The following is a 17,210-nucleotide window of genomic DNA, read 5'->3' on the forward strand; positions in this document are numbered from 1 at the left end:
AGAAGCCAACAAAGACTGTCAGACGTCAGTTATCCGCAAACTTAAAGGACTATATGTTGTACCTAACCTCCTGTTATTACTTCATCCAAGTATCATTCAACCCATTCTTTTGTATTGTTCCATATGCTTCTTCACGATGCTTTCTATATCCAACAACTCCAAACTTACATGCATTATAAACACAGCTGCCAGAATCATCAGTCTCCCCACACCTAATCTCGCAGAACTTAACAGGTCCATCACTCGCCTAGCAAACGCCATAGCACAAGACAGCTCCCACTCACTACACCAGGGGTCGCCAAGTCCAGTCCTCAAAAGTCACAATCCAGCCTGTTTTAGGTTTATCCCGACGGCAACACACCTGATTCATCAGGTTCACTATCAGGCTTTTGCAAATCTCAATGAGCTGATCATTTGAAATAGGTGTGTTGCCGTAGGGATAAACCTAAAACAGGCTGGATTGTGGCTCTTGAGGACCAGACTTAGCCACCCATGCACTACACCAATATTTCACCCTGCTACCATCGAGGCGCAGATACAGAACGATTAAGTTCGGGAGGGCTCAACGCGGAAAAAGCCTGATCACTGCAACGATAGCCATCCTGAATAGCAGGCCTCACTGACTTGTCTGTCTGCTACTGCAATGTATTTGTCCTGTTGTTAATTGTTCATTCCTTCATTGTTGTTTTGGGATTTGTGGTGTGCATTTGTGTTCCCTCTTTAATGTATATAGTGTACGTATAAGAATGGAACGGAGCTCATCCAAATGCAACATATTTGTTTTCTTTTCTTTAAAGGGGGGATTCTGTTAACACAAACTAACACACAGCATTCAGCACATTTGTTGCATCACATCTTAAACAATGTATGAATAGCCACTCTTCTTCTGTAGCCAGGGCAGCTAATGTAGTCAGAGCAGCTAACGCAGCCAGCGCGGCCAATGCAGCCAGTGCGGCTAACATAGCTCCCATCGATCATTTCCTGCACTGTATATAAACATCCCAAACACATCTTCTGTGCGCAGTTATCGTAGCTAGCGTAGCTAACGTAGTTCCCGCCGATCGTCTCCCGCACTGCACATAAACACTATTCTTCGACGGTTCAGTCCCACTTTTTTTTACCCCACCTGTGATGCAGTTGCAAAGTGCCATCTACTGACCACTTACTCAAACAGTGGTACCAACCTTAAAGAATACTGGCCCATGTTTTCAGTCATTTGTTGTATCTAAAAAAATAACAAATAGGGATGACTATTTAACAAAGTACGTAACATGGACAAAAGAGTGCAACTGAATCTTTCCACTTGCCCATTCCCTTCTGGATGGTAGGTTGTCGTGTGAAAGCCCTGAATGCCAGAGAGGTTCTTCAATCTTGCCATCAGTTAGTTCTCAAACTCTCTACCCATGTCATGAGTGCGAAGTCATTAAACATTTTGTCAGCAACAATTTTTTACGTTTTATTTTTCGTCGCATAGACCTGTGCAAACTTGGTGAAGTGATCCATGACCACCAGGATATACTCATACCTATGCTTGCACTTGTCCAAGTGGAGAAAGTCTATAGAGACAGGCTCAAAGGGAGAATAGCAAGAGTCAAACTACTCCAACATCAAACACTAAGAAAAAGACATCAATAGATAGAGACCGCTAACACAAACAATGGACCGTCAGAGATAGAAAGAAACCAGAAAATGAAATACAAGAAACTGATTAAATAAATGGGAATTTCTGGACAAGACACAAGTGGGTGAGGAAGCTGAACAAGAGACCAGGGTGACGAGCACAGGTGGACAAAAAACATGAGAAACAAAATGGAATCAAACCAAAATCAACAAAAACCCAGAACATGACAGTACCCCACCCTAAAGAGACGGATCCCAGATACAAATCCAATAACAGGGCGGGCAGAAGGGCATCTGGAGGCGGGAACTCAGCCTGCTCGTCAGGACTAGTCCATAGGGCATACTGGACATCAGACACGGGATGTCTGGCTGAGCCAGTCAGAAGGTCAGCCCAAATGCCAAACACGCGGGTCTTTGCATGACCATTCAGTAGGATGGCCATGCAGGGGCCACACATGAGGTGAGGGCTGGATCAGGTTCAGAAAGTGTCTGCAGGACCTGTGCCGCTGGAGCAGGACTTGAGGCTAGCCGTAGGATGTGCGCAGCCAAAGCAGGGTTGGAGGATGACTGTCATGCTGATTTGGGGGTGTGTCCTGCAGCGCCGCACTTGGTTCACATCACTAATCAAGGACTTTAAAAGACAGCGGCGCTGTAGACCAGTTGTCAGATTATTCTGTCTTGCTGGCTTTCATTGCCACAAGTGTGATTTTGACTAAGATAACTTTTTGATTCTCTGGTTCGCATGTTTTTTCCAATTATAGTATTTTGGTTTAGTTTCTTGTACGGCGTGCGTTGTTGTTTCTTTTCAATTGGTGTTTACCTGATCCCGTGTGGCAGTTAATTTTATGTTAATCTCTTCCTTGCCTCATTTTTTGCAAGCATTTTTTGTTATTCCGTTTTTCCTGGTGTGCTGCCAGCGATTTGTGTTGAACTTTGTACGGTAGTAACCTTTGTAATAAATTTTTGTTTTGTCAACTTTTCGCTGTCTGCATTTGTGGGATCCACCCTTTTCCTGGTTCCAACGGAACCTTAACAGTGACCGCAGGACGTGCACCACCATAGCAGAAACGAGAGGAGGCTGCACGACATGTGCCACCAGAGAAGGGTCGAAGAGCGGCTGGACGACATTTAGCGCCGATGAAAGATGGGAATGGCACTGCGCACAAAACATGTCATGCCACGGTGAGTCTTTTGTTTCAAGTATGTCCCCGCAGGGGTGTGCGAGTGGGAGTTTTGTAGACGGAAACTCAAACAGAGTTTATACCTGATGAAACAATAATATAACTCAATTCCAAGCAAAGGGCAGGTTGCGTAAATAAAGTGGGGAAAAAAACTCATGACATTCATATTCCTGTGATTCTCACAGATTTTCAATTCATGCTGTCTTTGTGTTTTTAAGAACACAAAAACTTTCAAACATCTGCCTTCAAGCTTGGTGGTGCTGATGATTTCAATGATTTCAGTGTTGTTTGGATACGCTACACTGGCATAATGACGAGATCTCGTGCAATGCGAGAATTCATCTGAGTTTGTGGGGAAAGTCACACAATACTCTCCAACATCCATACATCCAAATTGTGCACTATCCTAATTCAGTGCCGCCTTCACACCATGGAGATGAGAGAAAAATTTAGGCCTGAATTAATTGAGGATGTAAAAAGAAAATAAATGAAGGGAGGGTGTGGGTCGGATTGCTGTGTCAGTGTGCGTAATGACTGTCCAGCGATGTGGCAGGCGGGTGGTTGATAAATTAGGCAGGTGTGAATTTAACACTCCTCCTTACCACAAGGAGTTGAAGGGTGGATGGCAGATGGTGCAAGACTCAAGGAGAGGGACATGACAAGGCTTATCGCACTGATGTACTACTGTGCTGTGCTACTCTTGACTGCACACTGTTGTTTGCTTTCATTCACATCCTGTGCCTGTTCAAAGCCTCAGACATACACGTGTGAAACACCTTTGAAACACAACTTGGCTTTATCAGTCCCACCTCTTACTGTTAGGTTGCAGGTGGGGAGGTGGGCCCAAATGCAGAGAGGATGCCGACAAGTTCTTTATTGTTAAATGCAGAAGTGTTGCTGCCTGGACGGAATGGGTCTTGGTTGGAAGCAGGAGGGAACAGGCTGAGGTGAGTCCAGTTCCAGGGGTAGACGGGTGGCAAGCCAAGGAAGGCAGTGGGCTGGAGCTGGTGGAAAAATTGTGGTTTATTATTAAGTTCTCGAACACTACTAGAAAACTTAGTATAAATTGCCAGATGGAACTAACTCAATGACGAGCGCAGACGTTCTGGCGGTGCAGGGGAGTCCACGGTCATCTTAAAGGGACAGTAGCTGAATAGGTGCAGCTGCTGCACATCGTCAGCACACCTGTGAACTCACGCACACACACACACACACACACACACACACACACACACGGCAGGGCTCAGGGTGCAGAGACCGCAGACCTGACACTTACTGTACAATTGAACTACTGGTCTGCCCAAAACATCTTCAACGAAAGCATAAGACGACACAAAGAATTACAACCGAAAATGTTCTATATTTATCCATCAGAAATGCAAATATTAGCGTGTAGATCCTTCAAACGCCAGCTGTATGTAGATGGGAAACTATCCTGCGGTAGAATATCAGTCAGTAGCGCAGAGACCTCCATTGAGGCTGACCTGTGACCAAATATAGGGGGGAAATGCCATGGGCATATTTACTGTATCTGGTCGGTAATTATGGAGGACGATACAAGACATTACAAGGTGAATGGGTGATGCCGTTGTTGCCATAATAACTAAAGGGGAAATTTCATGTTTTCCAGAACTACTGTACACCAAGATGTTTTTTGTACTTTACAAATTTCAAGTCTGCAGGTGTAAATCAATGTTAACCTCTGCTGCATACTGTACATTGTGTGGTATGCAGAGAACCAATATACACAGGTAGCGATGTATACCATGCAGCGATGCCGATAACGCCTTACTCAATTTCAGTGGCCATTTTAACTACTGTATTTTACGGACTACAAGCCGCACCTTTATATTTTAAAAATACGGATGTTTTCTGAATCTGAGCCGTGATTGGTCATTGTGAGCAGTTGTGATGTCATTTTTAATCGACAGAAGACAAAATGGCCGCCCCCAGAGATGGCTAAAAATGAGTGCATTTTGCTACTTAATTTATATTCCATAAATGCAAATTAATTAGAATTCTGTGTTTCAACTAGTGGGCCTGCTGGGAACATATTCTTGAAAAAGATGTTTGGATTGACTTCCGCTTTAAAGAAATAAAGACCCCTCCATGAGCCGTCACCTTACCGTGGTGGAGTATTTTACGTGTCCCAATGATCCTAGGAGCTAAATTGTCTAGGGCTTTATGCCCCTGGCAGGGTCACCCATGGCATGGCCCTCCATGAGGGACCAGCCCAAGCACGGCTCAAATAACCCCTATGATGATTGACAAAATTGGACATTTTCCCTTGCCCGGGTCACCGGTGCCCCCCTCTGTAGTCGGGCCTGGAAGTGGGGCTCGTTGGCGAGCGCCTAGTGGTCGCGTATGCACCCATGGGGCCCTTTTCCCATGAGCTCACCACCTGTGGGAGGGGCCAAAGTGGTCAGGCGCCCTGTGAACTAGGTGGCGATAAAAGGCAGGGACCTTGTCGACCTTGGTCCGATCCTCAGCGACAGAAACTAGCTCTTGGGACATGGAATGTCACCTCTCTGGCAGGGAAGGAGCCAGAGCTGGTTTGTGAGGCTGAGAAGTTCTGACTAGATATAATCGGGCTCACCTCCACACACAGCTTGGGCTCTGGTACCAGTCCTCTCAAGAGGGGTTAGGCACTCTTCCAATCTAGAGTTGCCCAAGGTGAGAGGCGCCAAGCAGGTGTGGGCATAATTGTCGCCTGTACATTTACCCCGGTGGTCGAGAGGGTAGCCCCCCTCCGCCTTAGGGTGGGGGGACGGGTCCTGGCTGTTGTTTGTGTCAATGCACCAAACAGCAGTGCAGAGTACCCACCCTTTTTGGAGTCCTTGGATGGTGTGCTGAAGAGTGCTCCCCCTGGGGACTCCATCGTTCTGATGGGGGACTTCAATTGGCAGACGAGGGCGGTGGTCCCCCTTTTTAAGAAGGGGGACCCAGAAGGTGTGTTCCAATTATAGAGGAATCACACTCCTCAGCCTCCCTGGTAAGATCTATTCAGGGGTGCTGGAGAGGAGGGTCCCTCGTGAGGTTGAATCTCGGATTCAGGTGTGGAACAGTGGACCAGCTCTACACCCTCAGCAGGGTCCTTGAGGGTGCATGGGAGTTTGCCCAAAGAGTCTACATGTGTTTTGTGGAGAGCACATGAAAAATAAAAAAAAGGACTCCAGTGTTGTGCAGGCAGTTATTAAAGGTGGCTCCATGGTATCGCATCCGAGAACAGTGGTCTTGCTTTTTAAAAGAACCCAACACAACACATCAGTGAGTACTTGAGCCGGTTAGGGATGATTACAGGGAAGGACAAAATCCCACTTTCGTCCTTGCTTAGTCCTTTTTAAAACATTTCAAATCCTCCGTCTGGCCGTCCACAAAATGGGCCGTTCCGTCCCTGGGACAGAATGCCCATCTCTGTGTATAACTTGCTCTTTTAACTAAGGGGGATGTTTAGTGGCCAAACATGTTTGGGCACACAGTAGCTGCAGACTGTGATTAATGAAATAGCCCACAGATATTACGAACAATGAATGAGAGCTATGCTGTGTTTTTAAAAATAGTAACTTGGCCTATTATTGCAAAGGACAAAGCAGGCATTTTTCACTAGCTAGACGTACACACCCACATGCACTTACGCACACACATTTTGCCACAATGATGTGCAGTGTTGTCAAATCAATTAATTAATTGGGGGCATAGAAGCTGGTTTGTGTGTCCCAGACTGTGATTGTGTGGCTATAGTGATGTGGTTGGTACCTGTCAGTGTAACACCGGTACTCCTCTAACATACCGGGACTTTTTAAGGCATAGTCGGCCTTCACATGAGCCCACAGTACCCTCTCTTGATTTCTGTCTTGCACTTTGTGATACACATACTTAGGGCTGCTCAATTATGAAGAAAATATTAATCATGATTATTTTGGTAATAATTGAAATCACGATTATTCAAAAAATCACAATTTTTTTTATACAAAACAAGAAAATGTTTAAATGTAAAAAATATAAAGACAAATACATTTCTTTGAAACACTATCATTATGTAATTTTCCTTTATATTCCTTTTGTCCATGTGTGTGGTAGTGCTGGTTTACCTGTGCTACAATCCCTCCGCTGACACGACTCAATCCATGTGTCAATTTTGCTGCCCACTCATATAAGGATTTAGGTAGCCATGGCTTACAGTCAGCCAATTTCTCTATTCCTGTATCGTCTGGTTTTACCCTCTTGTTTTCCCAGTATTGTTGTTCTGTATTTGGTGCTTGTTTTTGTCGCGACTTCAAAATGTCTTGTATTGTGTTCTGTGTTTCTGCTGCAAGCAGTTCATGTGCTAATGTTGTGTCAGCTGGGGAAATCCGATGGGCTGCTTCCTTAGCAGCTTTATCAGCTAAGCGGTTGCCAATTGTGATTGCGTCATTTCCTGTCAAATGTGCTTCACATTTGCAAATTCTTTTAGGCAGCTGTACTGCTTCTAGTAGCTGTTGAAGTAATGTCTTGTGGGCGACTTCTTTTCCTGTTGTGGTTATGAACCCTCGGTTTGTCCAGTGTTGACAGAACACATGCACTCAATCCCACCCATATTGGCTGTCTGTCCGAAAGGTCACACCTTTCCCTTGAAACATTTTGCATGCTTGAATCAATGCTGATAATTCAGCTTATTGTGCTGAGCACATTCACTTCAACATTCCTTGAAATAAAATCTTGGTCTGTATTATAACTGCATATCCCACCCTATTGCAGCCTTCTTCCCCTTTGCTAGCTAATTCGTCAACAAAAACAACTCCTCCAGTCGGGAGAGCTATGTCTGTTAGGTCAAGTCGGGGTTTGGTGGAAATTTGGACTTGGCTACCACAGTTGTGTGGCGTGCCATCTACTGATGTGGGCAGAAGTGTCGCTGGGTTTAATGCGCCACACCATATGATGTTAATGTGTCCCTGTGATAGGAGAAGCGCGGTGTAGTGTAGGTGTCATGCTGGTGACAATAATGTCATCTTTGTTTCTAAGAGCAGTGCCGAAACTGCATGTGGCACCTTCAAAGTTAAAGAATGGAACAACACCACTTCCGCTGATGACTCGACCGCCAAAGCTGCAGCCAACACTGGTTGGACACATTCAGGAGTAGCTCTAGCCAGAGGATCAAGTTGTTGTGAATAATAAGCTACAGGCCTCATTTTTGTTCCATGTTTTTGCGTCAACACCGAGGTCATAAAACCTTGCTTAGCTGTCACTGTTTGCTCGAAAGGTTTGTCATAATTCGGTACTGATGAGTTTATCAATTCCAGCTTTAGTTCTTCGAATGCCATGTCAGCCTGGTGATTTCTGAACAATCCAAGCCCTGCAATAATTGCACAAGCCTGAAAATGACATCATCTGTTTCTTTGTCGGCGGTTTCGGGGCTCTAGCTACCGCTTCCTTTTGTTTGCCTACTCTAACAGAGGCGCAGAGGGCTTTACTGCCTTCATGACTGCTTCCTCTGTGTTTTTTTTTTTTCAGTATAATAATGTTTGTTACGTGACTCTCAGTATTATTTTTCTTGTTCTCTACTCGCTCTAAATTTCGTGCATAATTCAAGATTTCCTCGATCTGGCACGATGTCCAATTCAGGTTTTGTCTTTTAAATTACATATCTTATGCAAATATCCACCACTTTTACTAGCACAACAATAGAACCCATGCTAAACATTATTTCTATGGCTTAAGTTAAATTTCTTGTGTAGTCTATAATATGAAGTCAATTTTTTTTGTGTTTATTTTTATTTCAAATTGCTTCAAATGAAATTTATAAACATATTATTGGTCATTATATTGTAATTGTATGGCCTACTATAATTTAAAAGTATTGGATAGATTACTAGTATGTAACAGTCAACATTTAAATTAGTTTGACCCAATCAGCATATTAAATTTATAAGTTATCAGAAGCAAATTACTTTAACTTTGTTTACTATGTGTAAATATTACTTTAAAAGCAAACAACAAAAAAACTCCAGACAAAGGTCTAAATGTATCGATGAATAGCATGTCTGTTATTCTGTCAAAATTGTCATTTTACTCCAAGCATATCATTACTTTGGCACTTTATAAGTGCATAGCAAGTTAACTCCAATGCACTTTTTGCATGCATTTGTTTATACAAGGAAAACCATACTTGAATTTATACATTTGCACTTTTTAAATGTTTTAAAATAATTAATTCAATAAATGTTATTGAGTCTAACAGGAATTAAAATTATTATAGTGTTTCAAAGAATTTTGTCTTAATGTCTTTTACATATTTAAACCTGTTCTTGTTTTGTAGCAAAAAATAAATAATTGTTTGAATAATCGTGATTTCAATTATTACCAATAATTAATGATAGTTAATTAATAAAATAATTAATAATAAATGGCTGCTGTAGCGGCGATTGTTAAGTCCTCATCCATTTTTTTTTTTCGTTTCTCTGCTGTTTTTTAGCTCGTTTTACTCTAGCCCGGTCAACGAGGGCCTTACACTTAAACCATTGTTTCCCATGTTCACTGTTCTTCCCCTTTCTTTATCTCTCAACGCCAATTTACTCAATACTCTTCCCAATTCCTCACTATCATCTACAACACCTGAAAAACCATACTTGTTACTTCATTTTTGCACAAATTGTGTTGACCCTTTATAATCTCCTTCTGCAAACCGTCTTCTTTCCTTCAACTCTTCTTCACTATAACAACAAGTTGTTATCCCTCGTGCCTCCTTGGGCCGCGCCCTTGCACTGGAGGTCTTATTTGGTTTCACCATTCTATTTATGTATTTTTACTTTGTTCAGAGAAAAATGCCATGGGCCTGGTGTCGTGTCAAATACCGAGCTTCTGCTCCCAATTGGAGTGTGTATTTTCTGGGCGTTTATACTCGCGACCGTTTCACCGGGTTTAGATTTCTCTTAACTCAGGACATTCACACAACATTCACACTCACAGAAGTGATCAATTCCTGTGCACTGAAAGCTAAGCTTTCTCTTAGCTTTCAAGAAATTAGCTTAATTTCCTACTATCTAGCTTCAGGTTTTCACCTTACTATCTGCTTCAGAATTATCAACTCTTAACAATTCCTACTATCCTGTCAGACTGACCTTAGGTTCCTGCAATCTCTCCGCTGGTCGAGTCACTTCGGTTCATTGGATGGTGTTTGCGTTCCTCCGGTGAGCGGTGTCCAACTTCTGGCTTCGTGGAAAGTAGGGCTTCCAGGACCCAACGGGTTCTGATGGTGCACCGATTGGTTCAGTCGTCGTCGATCGTCCACCGAAGAGAAGGCGTTACCATCCGGCTCGAAGGACCACATTTTAGAATGTCATTAAATTCCACTCGGACGACCGAGACAATCCTAGTAGTAGGACTGTAAAAGCAACTCAGACAGGCCAAGATTGACTTTTTCTTACGCGCGGGACAGTAGAGGCCACTCGAGGTGCTTGCTCCTCCAGTCTGTCAGCCTCTGTGCCCCCCTCGTTCGCATTTTATTGAGTTCAAGCAACATGAATTCAGAGAAACAGACACATGACAATAGAGGTACTTCCTCTTTGTCTGCACTTTACAACTGTTGGTGGTTTAGCCGTCAACTGCTAACAGCATCCTGTTTCACACTTTACACAGCACATTCTACTCAGATTGAAACTGAGTGGGTGAGTTCAACTAAATGTCACAAGAGGAGTATCAAAGAAATGAAACTTGTAAACATGATATTAATGTAAACATGATATTAATGTAATTGTTGATTTCTCTCACAGACAGCACAGGAAAACGTTACATCAAATAGCACAGTCATATGATCAGAAAGCACGTTGTCCAACACTTTCAAATTTGAGACCGATATACCAAAAGTAAGGACAAGGTCCAAAGTCTGTCCTTACCTGTGAGTGGAGCCAGACACGCTCTGCACCAAATTGAAAGAGTCAACAAGTCTTAAGAAGTCGTTTGCCTGTGGTTTTTCAGGATATCACACGTGAGTATTAAAGTCCCCCATGAACAGGATGCGATCATATAGCAGCATGATTTCGGCAAGAAGATTCGAAAAGTCATTCAGAAACTCTGTTGTATTTGGGAGGACAGCATTTGACTCAGAGCACAAGGACGGCTCTGGCAACTTCAAACATAGTGCCCTCAAAGCTGGTGAATGATGTGGCGAATACACACTGTTTAAATTTAAGATTGTTTTTAAAAACATTCGCCGTTCTTCCACTATGACCGGAAGTCGACCTGAAGAAGAGGAAATCCAAGTAATTGGAAAGAAATAGCTTCCTCAGAATAAACGATTTGTTTATCAACGACCGGGCGTTCAACAACACTATCCTTGTGGGAGCAGCAGTTGTGTGTATCTCCTCCAATCGGGCATTGGGAAGCTCCTTGAGAAGCTGGCGATCCACGCCGCATCACGATAGTCCAGCCAAAGCTCCTCGGCACAGCCGACGATCAGTAGCAAGCAAACCCATTTTTACCGGTCCGTCCTCCGCCCGCGACCTGGGCACCCTTCCATCCTCGTCCCTTTGTTCTTATTCATAAAAATAATCGTTCTCCGACCCAGTCCGGCCTCGTCATTTTAGAGCGCTTCCATTCTTATATTTCGTTAGTATGCCCCCATCACCCCCCCCCCCCCCCAAAAAAAGGTGCCTGTGCATTACGCCTTTTGAGAGATGCGGCAGAGGTTACATAATTCATAGACATTATTTAAAGCTCATTAGCTGGATAATTTCCTGTTCACATCCACTTACCGGCTCTGAGTATTGTGAGTGGATTGAATTGTTTCCAACTGTTTAAGTGTCGACCACGATAGCATTTAGCTGCCAACATAACCAGCCTCGGTTACCAGACTACAGAGCCCGCCAGGGGCCATCACGAGAATATTTAAGATTGCTTTGTAACGCAAAACTATTGAGTTGTATTGCAAAAATGTTTTCAGTTTTTATTGCTTTATTTATGTACCTTTCAGCATTAATGGTACCTTCATAGATGTGTAAGTTACCCATGCCATTGGCACTAACACAACCCCATACCATCACAGATGCTGGCTTTTGAACTTTGCACCCATAACCGTTTAGATGGTTATTTTTCTCTTTTTGTCGAGAGGACACGACGTCCACAGTTTTCCAAAACAATTTGCAATATGGATTTGTCAGACCACAGAACACTTTTCCACTTAGCATCAGTCCATCTTACATGAGCTCGGGCCCAGATAAGGCAGCAGCGTTTCTGTGTGTTGTTGATGAATGTCTTTTGCTTTGCATATCTGTAAGTGCACCTCTGTAAGTGCAACATAGTTTTAGCCGAACTGTATTTAATTACTAGTTTTCTGAAGTCTTCCTGAGCCCATGTGGTGATATCTTTTACACATTGATGTTGATTGTTGATGCAGTGGGGGATTAAAGGTCACATTCATTCAATTTTGGTTTTCAACCTTGTCGCTTACATGCAGTGATTTCTCTTGATTCTCTGAACCTTTTGATGATTATGGACCGTAGATGATGAAATCCCTAAATTCCTTGCAATTGTATGTCAATGAATATTGTCTTTAAACTGTTTGACTATTTTCTTACGCAGTTCACAACGAGGTGAACCTTGCCCCATCTTTGCTCCTTTTATACCCAATCATGGCGCCCACCAGCTCTCAATTAGCCTCTTTGCCCGTGAGTTGTTTCAAACAGATGTTTGATGAGCAATTCTCTTTTTTTCCATGTGTCCCAGCTTTTTTGGAAAGTGTTGCATCCATTACATTCTATGCATTCACTGCCTAATTTACCTGGCACACACAGCTGGTGTGAGAGTGTATAGAAAAGTGTTGACATAAGCAGAATTGAGTAAGAGCTAGATATATAGTAAAATATTTTCATGTAACAGTATTTGTTTCTCAGTCAGTTAAAAAAAAACCTGACCAGTTGTCTTATGTTTACGAGGGAGCACATGAAATCCTGTCAACTCTTGTCTGAAAGGAAACTTGTACTACAAATATCAACATCAGTAATGGCTAGCAGGGCATATTTTGCAGTGCACTAAGAACAGGCTTTTGCAAAGAACCTGTTTCTTACACCTGACGTTTACTTCCCTACCAAAGAAGAACCAGATTTTTAATGATGGGAACTGCATAAGGAACTGTGTTTCACATGATTTATGACTACATCTTTAGAATAAGAAACCTAATTACAGGAGCTATTAAAACTGAAAGCAGCCAAACCAATTAAGCTGTCTGGCCCAGCATTTCAAGGTGCAGGCATTCAGGGGTCATCAGGAGTTACAGAGTTTTTTGGGGGATACCTTGAATCTGCAAATTGTGTCATCATCTTCCAAACCGCTTTTCGTGTACAGGGTTGCGGGGCGGGTGCTGGAGCCGATCCCATCTGACAATGGGCGAAAGGCAGACTACACCCCAAACTGGTCGCCAACTAGTCGCAGGGCACACACACACACACAGACATCGTCACTGAGCGGGAACTGATCCCACGCTGCCCGCACACAACTCAGGCTTGCATACCACTACACTATCAGTGACTCTGCAAATTGTATGCACCTAAAAACTTACACCTCTTTATCCATGAAAATCTTAGTACCAAGACACTGGTGTTTTTTTCTGTTTCATTTTTGTGGATGTTTTCACGTTTACTTAATGGAAAATCAGGATTTGTTTAGTATTGTGTGTTTTGTCATTGTTATGTATCTCTTTTTGTCAGCATGGCAGGTTATTGACTAGCTAGTCTTCTGCACAATCAAGAAATCCTGGCTTTAAAACTCAGTTTAGGTCCTCTTATGTGGACTTTGCTATCTCCATGCTTGCATACCCTCGAAAAACCTGCGTAAAAAAAACAAAAAAAAAAAACAGCATAGACTAGCATGGTTTTGTTGTGTTTTCATTCTGCTCTTGCATAAACAAAACAAAACAGCCACTCGATGAACTGAGCCACAACTGCCCAGCAGGGCCAGCGTGTTGCTGGGGCCCAGCCAGGAGCTGGTGATAGCTGGTGACCAGCTGGTCTTGCTGGTGTCACTAGCTACCAGCGGGACAGCAGCATGCTTGTGTTGATGGATGGCTGCGGCTCCGTTTTTTTTTTTTTTTTTGGTATGTAATTGACTGCCAAGTCATGTAAAAAGAAAGTCTGGACACACTTTGAACTGTCAGTGTTTAAATCCACATCACGTGACTTATGGATGCCATGTTGTGAACAGCATCTCTATTACCACAATGTTATAGTATAGGCATAAGTAGCTTTAGTCAATTTTTTTTCTTTTGTAAGTGGATTTTTGGACATTTTTGGGAAATGGTTTTGTGGCTGTAGGTCGTTTTAAAGGGTCTGTATCTTGCAAAATCATCTTCATTGAGCTTTTAGCCATGTTGAAATGCTAATCCCTCATCAAAAATACCCCCATAAAGTGTTTTACTCAATTCACCCTTTTCTTAGCATTCCTTTGCATACCTCATTACAGGCCCTTTGTTGTGAAATTGTATTTTGCTGTCCCTCCCCCTACTCCAAAAGTTATTTGCCAACCACGAAAAGACAGAAGTAGAGGAAGAAGAAGAAGAAGCAGAAGAAGAAGAGGAAGCATTTTAATCCACCAGGATTTTACCTTTGGCAACAATGTGACATGGGATCCTGGTTAAGATAAGCAACACTTTCAAATAAAACTTTTAATAGTTAAAGCAACAGCAGGCTCTTAACATTTCAATAGATTGGCAAATAAGTGTAGGCTATGTGAAATGTCAAATGTATGTGAGTGTTGAGCTGCTTGAGCACCAAACCGATACATTATGATGTACAGTGGGTGCGGAAAGTATTCAGACCCCTTGAAATTTTTCACTTTGTGTCATTGCAGACATTTGCCAAAATCAAAAGTTTATTTTATTTCTCATTAGTGTGCACTCAGCACACCATCTTGACAGAAAAAAACAAATGTAGACATTTTTGCATATTTATGAAAAAAGAAAAACTGAAATATCACATGTTCATAAGTATTCAGACCCTGTGCTGAGAATTGAGTAGACGCACCCTTTTGAGCTAGTACAGCCATGAGTCTTCTTGAGAATGATAACTCATTTTTGTCACAGACCACATCGTAGTTATGATGTCCCTCGCAGGGCAATTATCACTGCGAACTCATATCAAAACCTCATAAGTCACATTTTGGTGAATTTCACATTTTTTTCCAAAATCTATACACATTAATGAGCAATCTAAAGTGTTGAAAAAGGCTTTCTTTCTTTCATGATGCAATGCTAATGGTTGAAAAAAAACTTGCCAATTTTTGGGTCTCCTGAAAAGTGACCATTTTGGAGGTGCAAGGTTTTGGCCCGACGCCAGCGATATAAATGCATGGTGTATTAAGTGATGACCTTTCAATATGTATACGTTGTTGTTATCCTTTCGGCTTTTCCTCTCAGCATAATAGACTTTAAATTATAACATGAGTAGGAAACTTCCGGTAAAAATTCTTTTTACTCACAAAGTACACTTCAGAGAAGTATTTGAATGAGTAGTTTTACTCTTACCAAAGTCATTTTTAATACAAGTAATTGTACTTTTACTCAAGTACAGAATGTCATTACTTTTCCCATCTCTGCTCAGTACAATAGAAGTTGACTTTATGAATCCCCTGCATATCCGTGTACCCGCTGTCATTAACTCCACCTGGTCTTGTCTTTTTTCCCTTCTGTGTCAGCCAATCAGCTCTTTTCCCTTGAGTCCTCCCCAGCTGTCTCTCGTTTTCATGCAATTGCACAATGCAACTCACAGTTTGATGGTTCTTTTTATGTTCTTGTTTCCGTTTCACCAGAGTATTTTGTTTTAATGTATACATTTACGACTGCTATACGTGGGTCCACACGCACGGAATTTCAATCAAGTCATCCTTTCTAACTTAAGAAACGAAACATTTTCTATGGTGCCAGGATCATTTCTGTTCTGCTTCTTTGCTGTCTATCTTGTGTCTTCTTGCTGCATCATTGCTCTTTGTTTTCTCTCAGTGAGGAGAACATGAGGGAGGCCGTGAAAGAGCTACTGTGTGAAGATGAAGCTATTTGCTACTGTCACAAGTCTCCCGTTGAGGGCTGGCGAGAGAGCCAGAGAGGAGAGGGAGCAACAGTGGAGCCGATAGGTTCATCCATCACCACCACGCAGGACTGACACAACAAAAGACGGAGTGCTGAGAGAGGCCTCTCGGCTGCGAGGGGCCAGGGAACACGAAACAATATTTTTTGGCGCCTGTCAGGCTGTCCAATAAAGGAGGCCGATATATGAACTATCTAGCACTGATGTAATGTGCCTCATAAATCTGCTTTAATTACTCGGTGCGGGGAAGCCCGAGTCTGGATTTATAGCGTCTACACTTGGCATCTTAACGACTCTGTGCTTTTAATATCATTACCCTGTAATTTATTATGCTGCCAGGGTGCACACCCAAACTGTCAGCATAACTCTTGTTTATTTATATCCGTTTAAAGGCCACTTCGGTGACACAGGCATTTAGCACATTTCAGTTGGGCTTTAATCATTTGTTCTAATGAGGCCATTTTGCAGCAGTGTCCTCTGGCTGGCTCCAACTGTGTCTTGATGTTCCGGCCAAGCTCTGGGAAGCCGCCGAGGTGGGAAGATAGTTTGCTGGGTCATGGTGCTGTGGCTCTGTTTCCTGTTCCAGATTCAGAGCCACTCTGTAGGAGGCCAGACCAACACTGGGCAGAATGAAAGGCAACATTTAGCTGGGCATGCTGGCAACAAAACTCTTTCGATACTTTCCGTGTTAAATTACTGAAAAGCTCTCACAGCGGCCTCCCTTTTCCTCTCCATCTCCCTCTGTTCACCTTCGTGACTTATTTATTCTATTCGTTCGGTTTGCACTTCCTCTAATTTATCCTACTTTGCTCGTTGTCTGACTGCTGAGGAGAACAGACGGTGAGAGGGTGGAGGCAATGGCGGCGGGGGTTAAGGTGGGGGCGTTATAAAAAGGGTCGAGGGCAGAGTTGGAGTTCCTGCTGAGATGTCAAGCTAATGGTTTCCAGAGTAGGCTCGATATTGCGCTGAGATGATCGTCTTGTTTCACCTATCTCCTTAATACTGGCTGCTAAATGCCTGCGTGGCCACTGTGACAGTGACATATTAGTTTTGTGTCCCTTTGTAATCTGATACCTCTGAACCTGCCATCATATTAAAGATTTGATTAATGTTGTTCCATTTGGACCCTGTAATTGGCTGCGACTGGGGGCGCTGTATAATCAGGCGGTCTTATACGGAGCAGCCAGCCAGTAAAAAGGGAGGGACAGAGAGAAAAGGGGGGGGCGAGGTGCTAAAGAGCACGCTAGTTAATTTAGCCCGAAGCACGCAGGTGACACTTACTGATGTCTGCTATGACAAATCACCTCTTTTCTCTCCTCGTCTTCCCTCCTCTATGCCTCTAATTCCCTCCTCTCAGAGA

Source organism: Filicampus tigris, chromosome 5, assembly GCF_054856515.1.
Source record: "Filicampus tigris isolate MCC_2025a chromosome 5, RoL_Ftig_1.0, whole genome shotgun sequence".
Taxonomy (NCBI): domain Eukaryota; kingdom Metazoa; phylum Chordata; class Actinopteri; order Syngnathiformes; family Syngnathidae; genus Filicampus; species Filicampus tigris.